The 11,490-nt window shown below is 40.9% G+C and overlaps 1 pseudogene; it reads right to left on the minus strand.

The window, feature by feature from the left end:
* Window positions 1-10,356: 10,356 nt before the first annotated feature.
* On the minus strand, window positions 10,357-10,854 carry LOC130021758 (60S ribosomal protein L23a-like; annotated as a pseudogene).
* Between the last annotated feature and the right edge of the window lie 636 nt (window positions 10,855-11,490).

Genomic DNA, 11,490 nt, shown 5'->3' on the forward strand with positions numbered 1-11,490 from the left:
GTGAGGGGAGGGAGATGGAATGGGAGAGAGAGGGAGAGAGAGAGGGAGAGGGAGAGGGAGAGGAAGTGGGAGAGGAAGAGGAAAGGTGGGGGAGAGAGGTGTTCAAGAGAGAAAATGAGCTTCTCGGGCGGGGGGAAAGCAGAGAATAGCTTTTGGGAGAATTTTCATGACCTGGAATTCTCTGCATATATCTGGGCATTATAATAGGAAAGCCTTGGATCTTGATGGTCCTTTTATATTTTTTATCAGGACTTTCAGATTCTCCTGTAGTTTGTTTTTTAAGCAATCCATCCATATCTTGATGGTGCTCAGTTTCCCCATCTCCAGAGCACTCAGGACTTGTATCTCAGAAGAGTGTGGTCTTCATGCCTTGGCATTATTTCAGGGTTAGACAGTTTCTTTTTAAGTCTCATTATTAATCAAAATCTCATCAGCAGGGTTAGCCTCCCCACCCATTTGCCCGAAACATTTCTACTAACTCTAGAGATTTCACTGTCTTTAATCTTTAAAGGATATATAGGTGAAGACCTGAATTCTGTAAATTCTTCATGCTGACAAAAGAAAACAGATCCAGCCAATTTAAGGCTGTGAAATCTCAAGCTAATTGAGTATTAATGGGGCCAGAGAGATTGTTTATGGGTTTTAGAGTTGGTATTCTAGAAGAGAAATAAGATAGATTAGACAACTTTTTAAACCCTGCAGGAAAAAAATATTTTCCTGGCCCAAGGAGGGCAATGTTTTTAAGACCAGAAAGTAATGGCCATAGCATTTGTTTTTCCCTCTTTCTTTTGCATTCAGATGAGTCTGCTATAAAGATTGTTATTTTGTCCTTTCTAAGAAGAAATTATATAGACAGGTCGTCTCCAAATCTCATTATGTGTTCAGCCCATCTAATTTTCGACTCCGGGCAAACAGGACAGTGTCCCTGATTCTTGACCGTTGACAGTGGTTGGAACTCTGAATTGTTTCTCTCATTTAAGTGAAGCATGATACTCCAAGCATAACTCTTTTGATTCCTCTTTGGGAGACACAAATAGCATTCTCATCCTGTTTTTGTAGGGCCCGGGTCTCTCACACGTATGTTAATGCAGGAAGAACAGTGGAATCGAAGAGATGTGCCCGGAGCAGGAGGTTCTTTGTCCTCTTAGCTATTTCTTCAACGCTCTTGAAGGCGTTCCAAGCTGCTTCCTCCTGTGCAACTCAGGTGCCAGGACATTCTTCATGTTGACTTCTGGACTTAGGTACATTTGACTGTTGCATTCGGAGATGTTCGTTCCATTGAGGATGGATGGAATGACAGGAAAGAGACTGTTTCTCATAAACATTGTCTTCATGAGATTTAGCTGTAATCTGACCTTTCCACACTCATAGTCGAAATCAGCCAGTATTTGTGCCACTTGGCTAATGTTTGGTGTTATTAGAACGATGTCATTAGCGAAGCAGAGATGGTATAGTTTCCGACCATATATCTTCACTCCAATTTATTCCCAGTCCAGTCGTCGCATTATGTTCTCGAGGGTGGCACTGAAGAGTTTTTGGTGAAATGGTATCACCCTGCCGAACCTCTCTCTTGACATGGATGATTACTTCTTTGTAGAATGGTGAGATCCTGGTAGTGAATCTGTAATATAGCTCACGGAGGATCCTGATGTATTGAGTTTGAATGCCCTGATTGGCTAGGGCTTCAATGACTGTTTCCATCTCAACAGAACCAAAAGCCTTCTTTAAATCAATGAACGTTAGACAGAGCAGCATCTTGAACTCCCAAGAAACCTCAATGAGCTTGGTTATCATGTGGATATGGTTGATCATACTGAATCCTTTTTGGAACACAACTTGCTCGCATGGTTGTCCTTCATCTAGTGTTCTGCCAATCCTATTCAGGATGACTCGAGTGAACAGCTTGTAGATGACAGACAAAAGGCAGATCAGCGATAGCTGCCAATGTCGTGGATATCTCCCTTCTTGTAGTATAGTCCTGCTGGTTTTCCATTGGGACGGAACCTTGCATTCAGACAGGTAGCATGTGAAGAGCCGAGCCAGTGTATTGATGTGTACTGACGGCAGATTCTTCTGGTGTTTGGGTCTGATCTTGTCTGGGTCAGGTGCTGTTCGCTTCTTTACTGACGAAATGGCATGTCGGATTTTGGAAGGGAGAACATTGGGAATGACATATGCATCCTGAGGAATTTGGTATGTGGGCAGGTGGATGTGGCTATCAAAGAGATCCGAGTAGAAGTCATGGATAATCTTCTCCATTGCCCTTCTGGAAGATGTGATAGATCCATCAGGACGTCAGAGGGCAGTTATCTTGGTCTTGTAGTTGGTGAAGGACAGGCAGGTGTTGCGAATGCTTTTCCTGGCTTCTGCTGCATCTGCCAGCACTGCTTCTCTTCTCTCTTTGAGGTCTTCCTTTATCGCTTCCATGCACTGCTTTGTGAGCTCGGACATTCACTTGCAGTTGCCTGAGGCTTGCGCCAAGCCATGTTGGTGAATAAGCTCAAGAGTTTTTGAAGACAGGTGTTTTTATGTGGCTATCTCTCTCTTGGCATTCCTCGCACAGTCATGGAGGTGCTGAACCAGTCAATCGTATTCCTCATCAACGTTGTCAACAATGGCATCTTCCCATGTTGCTGCAATAGTGCCAAAGAGCTCCCAGTTGGTCGTATTGGGAGTTCTCTTCTTAAACTTTGCAGCCCTTTCTCCCCGCTCTGTGAAGTAGAATTTTGCATGAAGGAGACAGTGGTCCTATCCCATTTGGAATTTTGGGATAATAGTGACATTGTCATGCAAAACCGTCGATTGAATATGATGTGGTCAATTTCTTTGTGGAATCATCCACTGAGAGACTTCCATGTCTAACGTTTAGATTTGGCCTTCTGGAATTTTGATGGATAGCCTTGATCGACATGATGAACTCAGACAGTCTCTCACCCTGTTTGTTTCATTCTAGGCCATGGGTCCCGATGTGGAGTTCTTCGACTGATATTCTCGGTCCTATCTTGGCATTAAAATCACCGACAATGATCTTGTAGAAGGTGTGGTCTTCTTTATAGAACTTCTCCAACTCCATGTAGAACTTCCCAATTTCTCCTTCATCATAATTGGATGTTGGTGCATAGACAATGAAGATAGAAACTGCCGGCAGTGAGCCACATCTATTCAAGTGTAATCGTCTGATTCGGGTTGTTAGGCATTTTAATGAATCAATACTCATGGCCAAGTTCGTGTTGACAAGGACACTGACACCTCCAACGCCTCTTTTGTTGCATATTCCAAGGAACAGTTCTTCTCCAGTATCAAAAACGGCATGAAGTGATTGATGCCACCACTCCCTGCACTACCCAGCTGCCGCCACGGTCCAGGACATTTTCCGGACACCAAAAAGACTCTTCCTAGTTTTTTCCTCTCCAACCTCATTTTGTTTGGTAGCTACCACAGTTTTCATGAAGTCTAAATTTTTTTTTGTTTTGTTTTGGGTCACATCTGACCATTCTGAGTGCTTTCTCTGGCTCTGTGCTCATGTATCTCTTCTGGTAGAGTTTAGGGAATTGTAAATAATTAAAGGGGTGGAACCCAGATTGACTGCATACCAGGAAAACACTTACCTGCTAGACTATCTCCCTAGCTTCTGTCTAGATATGCTGAGTTTTTATGTGTGTCCGTTTTCTTGCTTTAGTTATTTATATTACACATATGAGTGAAAACAGAATTTAACTGTCTTTTACTTTCTTACTAATTTTACTTAACAAAATCACCTCCAGTTCCATCCATGTAGTCCCCAAAAGGCAAATTTAATCTATTTTGAAGACCAGAGAAGAAGTCCATTGAGTTTATATTACAGACTTTCTTGGAATATAAACTCTAGAATTAAAAATATCATTCTAGATGATATTTATATATTTGTTTACTTGTCATATAAATTATGGTATTCAATGACATCTGAATATATGGGACCTTCTGTTTTATTTTTATATTTGGTTTTTGAGCCACAACCCATAACACTCATAGCTATGTGCATAGGGATCATTCCTGGCCAGGTCAGGGAACTTTATGGGTATAGGAGATGGAACCCAGGTCAGCCACGGGTAGGACCATTGCTATACTCATTGTATTATCTCTAGCTCCTGGAACATTCATATGTTCATAGGAACCCAGGCTCACTCTTGTGGCTTTGTTTGTATCTAGGTCTCCAAGACCTTCGATTGTATTTTTTGTCAAAACTGATAAATACAGAAAGAGAAGGAAGACTTCAGGAGGGAGTTTTTGTTTTTGTTTTTTTCTTTTTGGATCACACATGGCTTTACATAGGGGTTACTCCTGGGTCATGCATTCAGAAATTACTCCTGGCAGTGCTCAGGGGACCATATAGGATGCTGGGAATCGAACCCCGGTCAGCCATGTGCAAGGCAAATGCCCTACTCACTGTTCTATCACTCCAGTCCTCAGAAAGGAGTTTTATTATTGACCTGGCATGGAAAAAATAGCGTGGGATTGACATGTGTAAATGACTATGATTTTTTTTAATTTTTAAATTTTATTTTCATGAACTTGTTCACAATAATTGTTTATTTTTAACATCTCAACACCAATTTAACCACTATTACACCTTTCCACCACCATTATTTTGAATTTTCCCACCACCTCCAGACTGCCTCATAGGCAGATGCTAAATAATTTATTTGCTATAGCTTGCTATGAATAGTATGAGATGTCATGCAGCCACAAAAGTGGCTGAGCTGTCCTGGGATTCTAAAATTTTTTAAATATTTGGGGTCTGGAGGCATCTCTGTGACATGCTGTGATTCATTTGTGAATCTACGAATCACGATCTTTAATGTGCTTAAGCAGCTTAATTTTGATCTCTTTCGAGACTTATTTATGGGTCTCTGAAGCAAAGCCAATAAATGAGTTTGTGTAGCTGAACTTGTGGACATGGCTCCCACATACCTAACTTTTGGGCACTTAATTCTTGGGAAACTTGGTCCTAAGTTGTTGGGGTCTGGCCAGAGTCACAGCAGCAGTTTTGGGGTATCAGGAAGCCTGCAGGTACCATCAGGCTGCTGATGCACTTGTCCTGCAGGTACGTGTTGACCTGCTGGGTGGCACCATCCCACCTTAAATGACCATGACTTACCATTTAATAGAGTATATCATGGACTATGTGACCAAACTGACAACAAATACAGGAAATACAGGTTAGTTCAGGAAAAAGATGTAACAACAAATTAAAAACAAATATGCAAGTCACTGTCACATACAGGTAAGCTTCCAGACTTCTGTTGTGTGTTCTTTCTGTCCTTTATACTTTAAGCATTTAATAATGGTATGTAAAAATATCAGTTAATCATGGATATACTTCAAGCTTTATTTTTATTAATGAGAAAACTTAATTATAGAAGGTTAAATGACATGTACAAGCTAGAACGATTACAAATGGAACACTTGTACCCAAATGACCCAAAGCTGTGTAGATAGAGTCCACCAGTGCTCCCAAATTTAATGAATTCAAGTCATTCCTTTGTCATTGGTTGAAGTGTGTCTTTTATTTCAAAAGTTTCTGGTCTGTTTTGTGAAGAAAATTCCTGATACTGTAATGATTTGACTCAATAGTGGAGCTAAACCACTTTGTAATCTCTACAAATCGCATGGGCATTTTATAACAACACATACTTATTAGACAGCTATATGCGATAATCTGTGTTTCTCAAGAATTATTTTAAAACCATAAATCCTACGAGCTCAGAGTGTGCTTACTGTGAAACAGGGTGACTGCAGACAGAAATCATTAAAATGGGGTCAGACTGGTGAAGTCTTGGCCCCTAACGCCCTCGTAAGAAGACATTGATGTGAACATTAGTCAGCAGAGATCCCAGGAGAACATCATGTGAAGATGGAGGCAGATGTTGAATGACTCATCTCAAAGTGAAGGGCTGGCAAGGACTGACAGCTCTTACCAGAAATAAGGAAAGAAAAACACACACACACATTCTCCTTGCAGCCCCCAGGAGAAACCATCCTGCAGACACCCAAATTTCAGAATTCTAGACTCCTAATAAACTTGTTTAATCACCTACTCCATAGTACTTTACCATGGCAGCCATAGAAGACTAATACATCCTCCACGATTATTGCCATCTCTGTGGGCTTCTTATAATTGTAAATTATTAGTTACACCTCCCACCACTAAATTACCCACTATCCCCCTCCATCCCCTTTATTATTGGTGGTGTTGTGATGTCCGGGATCACATACTCATCGTGGAATTCGCACACACTTTGTTCAGGTGCACCCCTGCTGAGGCACTGTGGATTGTAACTGCAGCACCGATGATAACAGCAGAGAACATGTGACAAGGCCCGGGAGCAAACTCTGTCTCACACCTGCAAGGCATTACCATGCAGCCACAGCTCTGGATCTCAAGACGATTCACTTAAAAGAATAGAGAGAGTCTCTCCATTCTTCATGGTCCTCACCCATTCAGGCCACCAGGACTGTAACGAGCAGTAACGTAGGGGCAATGCCATGCCAAAAATTGAACTCAGGGATTCATACATGCAAAAATGACTCACGTTTGAAATAAAGTTCCTACTATGAGTTTCCCGGGAAATAACTGGACCTGTCTGTACTTTTACAGCCTTTTCACGGATGGGTGAGCATCCCTTACTGGCCTCCCAGTGGAGAAGGATGGAGGGATGTGGAGAGCTTCATTAATGGGAGATGAAGTACAAGGTAGTCAAAGCCCTGATGTTCCATAATTACTGCCCTTCATCAGAATTCCCTTGATCCCTGACTATACATGTACATGGACTCTGAAAAACCTCCCAAGAGGTGCCATGTGACCTGCCGAAGGGTCATGATGGTGCCTGGAAATCTGTACTCATGCTCATTTGAAGTAATTCTGGCATCTTTTTATGTGTCTATTTTTTAAACTGTCAAAATCTTGTATTAGCTAATATCATTTAGTGTATCTGACGTTGCATGCTCCATACTTGGTGAAATGTTTGACAGTTCTTGAACAAATGTGGTTTGTATTTTCCATTCTCCTTGCATTTGTTCAGCAATCTTTCTTGAACTGTTGTTATCCTCATCTCTTCATTCCATTACTCAAATCCCTTAGTGCCCACAAATGCCTGGTTCCTCATGAAATCTTTTCACCCCTTGTGACACCACAGTAGTGTTTTCCTTTTGTGGCCAGTGTACCCACTTTTCTCCCCATTTGTTTGGCTTTTGTGAAGCTTCACCTTCCATCTCTTTGTCTTCAATTACTATTTACTTTCATGTTCATTTATGTCACATATTTTCTATATACTTTGTATATTATCAACATGACACATTGAACATGAGAAATGTGATGAATTAAGTTAACAAGTAAGCCAGTGGCCTTTCAATGTATTTTAAGAAGAACCAACAGTAATAAAAAAAAAAAGGAAAGCTCTTAGAATAGTTAGGGGTTGATTTTAGTGCCAGACAGAGAGACAAGAAAGTGACAACAAGGAAAATTTGAGCAGTCAGTGATGCATCTAGGACTCTGTAGGAACAGAGCTAACCTGGAAGCCCCGTGATAACACAATGGATGACTAAGATCAATAAAGTTCTAGGACTGTATCAGGCCATTTGTGTCCCCAGTTCACCTACCTCATTAATGACTCTCCTGGACTTTTCTGTTTGCATTCTGGGTAATTGCATGTGCATAAAATACTGGGTTTTATAAGCAGCACCGGTCAATCTTCCACTTAAGTTTCACCTAAAATCCTACCCAAAGTGATAGAATATGCCTAAAAGTTACAATGTAAAACATCTGCCAATCCACAGAGACTGGCCCACATCCACAAGAACAAAAGCAACCGGTGCTGGCGCGGATGTGGCGAGAAAGGGATCCTCCTTCACTGCTGGTGGGAATGCTGGCTGGTCCAACCCTTTTGGAAAACAGTATGGACGATTCTCAAAAAATTAGAATTTGATCTCCCATTTGACCCAGCTATAGCACTCCTGGGAATATATCCCAGAGAGGCAAAAAGGTATAGTCGAAGTGACATCTGCACTTGTTTGTTCATTGCAGCACTCTTTACAATAGCCAGAATCTGGAAAAAACCTGAGTGCCCGAGAACAGATGACTGGTTAAAGAAACTTTGGTACATTTACACAATGGAGAACTATGTAGCTGTTAGAAAAGACCAAGTCACGAAATTTACATATAAGTGCTACTACATGGAAAGTATTATGTTAAGCGAAATGACTCAGAAAGAAAGGGATAGACCTAGAAAGATTACATTCATCTGGGGAACATAAAGCAACAAAATGGGAGACTAACACCCAGGAGTGGCTGAGATTAGTACCAGGAATTTTGCTCCATGACTTGAAGGCCAGCCACACGTGCTAGGTGAAAAGGAAGCTCAGATAGAGAAGATAGCACCAAATAAAGGGTGTTGTGAGGACCCTCCCAGGGTGGGAGAAGCATGCTAAAAGTAGTCTATAGACCAAACATGATTGCCACTCAATGCCTCTCTTGCAAAACACAGTACCCCAAAGAAGAGAGAGAGAACAAGGGGGAATGCCCTGCCACAGAGGTAGGGTGGGATGGGGGGGATGGGGGGTGGGAGGGATGCTGGGACCCGTGGTGGTGGAGGATGGGCACTGGTGGAGGGATGGGTACTTGATCATTGTATAACTGAAACCCAAGCACAAAAATGTATAAGTCTACAACTGTACCTCATGGTGTTTCACTAATAAAAAATTTTTTTAAAAATCTGCCAAAAAGTTATGGCTTAAAAATCTCACTGTTTTGACATAGCATAATGGTTTATAAGTGGCATAAGGGACCCCCTACCAGTCTTCAGTGTCCTCTGCTCTTAATAAACTTGTTTATTTTCTTGTTGCAAGACTTACATGCGTCTGTGATCATCAATTTTTTGTTTATGGTACACAAAAATGAGACCTTCTCATCACTCACCCAGACCACATAGTAATATCATGGTGACATCCTGACACCCAGTCATCGAGTGACATCACTAAGCAGAGAGATGATCTGAGAGCTGAAATAGTAAATATAAAGTGGGGTCAAATGTTCTCCAGAATCCTGAGACCACAAAAAGATATTAAAAATGGTCCAGGAAAGAAAGTCAAAAAATAGAAGATCATACGCAAAAGAGGATTGCTTTAAAAATAATAAAAAATGGAGATATAATTAAGTCACGTCACTGAAAAGTTCCTCCAGCTACACAGATTATTGGCCTCTATTTTCTCCCAGAACATTTTCTTGGTCACTGATGCTATAACCAAGGAACTTCTTTGTGCTGATCAAAAGTGGCCCTAATGGACAGGTAGAGACAGGAGAGAAATTGAATTGACGACCTGTCTTTGGATATACTGAAAGTCTTCACTTTTTTCACTTTGGGAAGGTGAAATATTCTTAAGTTCACGTTGGGCTTGAAATGGACCTGTTGTTTTCTTTAAAGACTAAGAATCTGTTAAAAGATACTAAAATAAAATGTAGGGTGTATAATTTCCTGCAATCGATAAAAGTCATAGAGACATAGAAGTAATTATTCCTGACATTATAATAGTGTAATAAACGTTTGTTAAAAGAAAAAAAAACATGCTCATTTTTTTCTCTCACCAACTATTGAAGCTAGCATAGATGTACTTTCTTAAACTTTTATAAACAATTATCTTTAATATTTATTTATTTTTTTTTTGCTTTTTTTGGGTCATACCCAGCGATGCTCAGCGGTTACTTCTGGCTCTGCACTCAGGAATTACTCCTGGCGGTGCTTGGGGGACCAGATGGGATGCTGGGAATTGAATCCGGGTCGGCCGCATGCAATGCAAGCACCCTACCTGCTGTGCTATCACTCCAGCTCCTATCTATAATATTTTTATAAATATTGTTGCAAATAGTAAAAAAGATTCTATCAATAACCATTAGGAATATTAATAACCATTAAAATTAGCTTTACTGGTGGATGCATGACCAGCTCTTTTTCATTTTTCATAAGAAAAATATGACTGGACATATTGTGAACATACCAAATGTATCAAATGCAGCTAAACTTCAAGAAAGAATTATAAACTTAGAAAATGCCCAAATACATAAAAGGTATTAAGTCAATGACAAGTGTGACTAATTTTATTCTATTTTCATGCTGCACTTTTGGTTTTTAGCTTTTTGGATCACACCCAGTGATGCTCAGGGGTTGCTACTGATTCTGAATTACTCCTGGTGGTGCTCAGGGGACCATATGGGATACCGGGAATCAAACCTGGGTTGGCTTCATGCAAGGTATATACCCTATCTGCAGTACTATCACTCTCGCCCTTATGGTGTACTCGTCCTTTTTTATGGTGGAAAAAAAATGTATTTAGAATTAGCCAGCTGAACTGTTTAGATGATCCCAATTTTGTTGGCCACATCCAAGACGTCATAATCAGGAGCCAGCCGAACATATGCCTTTTTCTCTCCATCAGGCCTAATCAGGGTGCTGACCTTGGCTACATCAATGTCATAGAGCTCCTTCACAGCCTGTTTAATATGGTGTTTGTTGACTTTGACATTCACAATGAACACAAATGTGTCGTTATCTTCTATCTTCTTCATGACTGACTAAGTAGTCATAGGAAACTTGATGATGGCATAATGGTCAAACTTGTTTCTCCCGGGAGTGCTCTTCCGAGGGTATTTGGGTTGCCTTCTCAGCCGCAGCATTTTGGGTCTTCTGAAGGTGGGTGATTGCATATCTTTTTCTTTTTCTGGCTGTGGACGCCTTTCAGCACTGTTTTCTTGGCCTTCAAAGCTTTGGCTTTGGCTTCAACTTTGGGAGGGGCAGCGGCTTCCTTCTTGACCTTTGGTGCCATCTTCGTAAAAAGTCTTATGATGTACTCTTAAGTCAAAACGTTAAACAGAGAATGAACTTTTACTCAATTGAATCACGGTCTGAAATAACTTTATTTCAGGGTTTTGGTGTAAAATGCATTTTTATTGCTAGAGATAGAGCAAGGGTTAAGATATATGTCTTGAATGTGACTGACTCTTTTTATCCCTGGCACTAAGTCAAACCCACTTGCAGTCCTGTAGACCCCCCAAGCCGCCCCCAAACAATCAGGTATGGACTTCGAACATCTTCCCACAGCACTTCTGGGGTGGTCCTGGTAATCCCTGGCACCAAAAGGTGCTTGTAGCATTGTATTCCAGGGCTCTTGCATTGAACTCTCAACCCCATTGGTTGAAAATTGCTAGGGAGGATCCCAGGCTTTCTGAGCACCACTAGAAAAAAAAAGAAAATTCAAATTTATAAGAGGGACCAAGGCTGTGAATTAGTTGTAAAGGAACTGCCTTGCATGTGCAAGTTCAATCCCTAGCACCACTAAAAATTAAATTACTTAAATGTAAACTCATCAGGTAGTAACATGGTAATCTTGTCTTCAAAAAGAAAACTCTTAAATTTAGCATCACCACTGCTATTCAAGAATGTGAGAAGCAAATGAGATAAG

The sequence above is a fragment of the Sorex fumeus genome, unplaced genomic scaffold (genome assembly GCF_029834395.1).
Source record: "Sorex fumeus unplaced genomic scaffold, SorFum_2.1 ptg000018l, whole genome shotgun sequence".
NCBI classification, from domain to species: Eukaryota; Metazoa; Chordata; class Mammalia; order Eulipotyphla; family Soricidae; genus Sorex; species Sorex fumeus.